The sequence below is a fragment of the Ranitomeya variabilis genome, chromosome 3 (assembly GCF_051348905.1).
Source record: "Ranitomeya variabilis isolate aRanVar5 chromosome 3, aRanVar5.hap1, whole genome shotgun sequence".
Lineage (NCBI taxonomy): Eukaryota > Metazoa > Chordata > Amphibia > Anura > Dendrobatidae > Ranitomeya > Ranitomeya variabilis.
In genome coordinates, this window is record NC_135234.1 from 492,118,773 (window position 1) to 492,121,609 (window position 2,837).

The 2,837-nt window shown below is 44.1% G+C and overlaps 1 long non-coding RNA gene across 1 annotated transcript; it reads left to right on the top strand.

Annotated features, from left to right (window-relative positions):
- The first annotated feature begins 1,892 nt into the window (after positions 1–1,892).
- On the top strand, positions 1,893–2,499 carry LOC143818336 (uncharacterized). Its single transcript, XR_013224475.1, has 4 exons — positions 1,893–1,975; positions 2,069–2,157; positions 2,243–2,343; positions 2,443–2,499. It is a non-coding gene; the product is annotated as an uncharacterized LOC143818336 (long non-coding RNA).
- Positions 2,500–2,837: the final 338 nt, after the last annotated feature.

Below are 2,837 nucleotides of genomic sequence, written 5' to 3' on the forward strand. Positions count from 1 at the left end.
ACTTAATCTGGTACTCAGAGAAAATTATTTCCTCTTTGAGGATGACTTTTACGTCCAAACGTGCGGGACCGCTATGGGCTCAAACGTAGCCCCCGCGTACGCCAATCTATACATGGACCGCTTTGAACAGGATTTTGTTTATCCTAATTCATTATTTCAACAACATGCTCTTCTATGGTACCGTTACATAGATGATATTTTCTGCATTTGGCAGGGGGATCATACCTCTCTAATCACGTTCTACAACACCATCAATGGGATCAGACCGGAACTCAAATTTTCTATTTCACATCACACGGAAACCATCACTTTCCTGGATACCAAAATATGCAAGGATACCCAAGGTATCCTTACGACCGATATTTACAGTAAACCCACCGACCGTAACAACCTCTTATTGTACAATAGCTGCCATCCTAAATCCACAAGAAACAGTCTTCCCCGATCTCAGTTCAAAAGAGTCTCTAGAATTGTATCAAGTCCCATTGTCAGACAAACCAGACTGAGTGAAATGTCCACAAAATTCGAAGACAGGCAATACCCCCGCACACTTCTGAACATGGAAATGACCAAAATACTGTCAGACATAGATTCTGCAACAATTCCGCCACAGAAACCATCGAGATTACCTTTTGTCCACGGCCACCATGCCTCCATGCAAAGAATCCACAATTTGATCCATAGACAATGGCCCCTACTCACCAAAGCCTATCCCAAAGTGGAGATCTTCAGAAATCCCCCCCTAATGTGCCTACGTAGACCACCTAACATTAGGGACAAATTGGTTAGGGCCGACATCGGACCACACAAACAGGTACTAACTCGCACACTAAGTGGACAAAAAAGAAGGGGCACGTTCCCATGCTTAAATTGTATGTGCTGCTCTAATATCATCAAAGGCAGTGAGGTAATTCATCCACGCACGGGAAAATCCTACCCCATTAGGGACTATCATACCTGCGAATCCAACTATGTGGTATACATTATCAAGTGTCCTTGTGGCTTATTGTATGTAGGTGAAACCATCCAGGCCATCAGAGACCGTATCTCAAGCCACAAATCCACCATCAGATGTGGCAAGACCTGGCTACCTCTACCTGCACATTTCCAGGAAGCCAGGCACAACATATCCCAATTACGATTCCAGGTTCTTGAAAAAGTCCCCAGACCAAGGCGGGGTGGGAATCACACCCAACTATTAAAACAGCGTGAAACTTACTGGATATACACGTTGGACACACTCAGCCCAAGAGGTCTCAATCGAGAAATAGACTGGCTAATATAATGCATTTCTCTCTCTAGACCCACTGAATTATCGCACGCATCCACTCGGCAATCCCCCCGGTGGAGTCGGTAAGATCCCCTACCACTATATAGAGTCTATCTAAGTTTCCTTTCTTTTCTCCCTTTTTTTCTTTTTCTTTATCTTTTTCCTCGTATGGTTTGGACTCCTACTTAGTTATAATATTTGTCAACAGTATATATGCTTTAAACAGATGCGTTTGAAAATTACTCTGATGTGCTAACACAGTATAAATCCATGACAGTATACATTCCCACACATATCCTGTGTTTTGGCAACTCCAATGGTTCTCTGCATGACCGATATCTGGTCAAATTCTATGCATATCGATGTGTCCACCTTATATACATTTGTTATGTGTCCAGGACATTGCCCTCCCCTCCCACCTTTCTTCCCGCCCCCCCCTTTTCCTCTCCAGCTGCCGTTCAACTTAGTTCACTGCTGGGCACAATTGCGCAGGCGCCGGCTTCCCCACTCGATCCCCATGGCAACACACAAACGTTGCCGGCCACACACTATGACTAACCACACAGCGCAAGCGCCAGCGTTTCCATGACTTCCGGTCACATGACCTCGCAGCGCTCTATGACTAGAAGCGCGCACAGGCACCCAGCGCCAGTCACAGCTCAGACACGGGAGTGTCAGCCGCACACCGCTGCGCCACCTATGGACGTAGGTCACTACCACAAAGATAAGTATACCCACATTACCGCCAGCCTAATATATTTCTCATAGTTATTAACATAACATTACCAATTTCCACAGCCACTGTCGGACAAACGCTGGGCAGTATAGCAATACGCCCACTGGACTCCACATCCTTTGACACAGAAGTCTCCACACACACCACCAGGGTAGGTTCTTACCATACCCTATAGGACACACTATATAGTTTACCCCTATTTTTCAGTGTGACTCTATCAACATATTTTTCCACAGGTACAGGTGTGCCATCCTCATCCATATTAACCATTGCATATATTTTGCCCCATGAGGCAAAGAATATCCCATGATAGATGACGATCAACTCAATTGTCAGGGTAGGTCTCAGTAACCCCCTCACGTTACCACATAATCATGTTTAACCCCTGGGATATCCACATATTTATGCCCTTTCCCCCCCCCTTGTTTTCCAACAGGAGACAACATTCCATTGTTCTACAACACCATTTTTTCAGACCAAGATAGACTCTTCATATAGTAGGTAGGCCACCGAATTGCCTTATTCATACTAGATTGCACCAATACCATGACATGCATTTCCTTGGACCTATCTCTATGAATATAGATGTCCCAATACCTCTTCTCCTAGGTATATTATTCTATGACATCTAGCTACTAGGTTATACAGAGATATTTCTCTGTACATGAACATCCCAGTTGTAAATATTGTACATTAGTGTATATTTCTTGATGTATGTATGTGCACCTGTTTTTGTACATATCTAATTGTAAATATTTGTATTTTTTCTAGCGACGTTGTGACCAAGGCTATGTATTAGCCGAAACGTCAACGCTTACCAGTCGCTTTTGT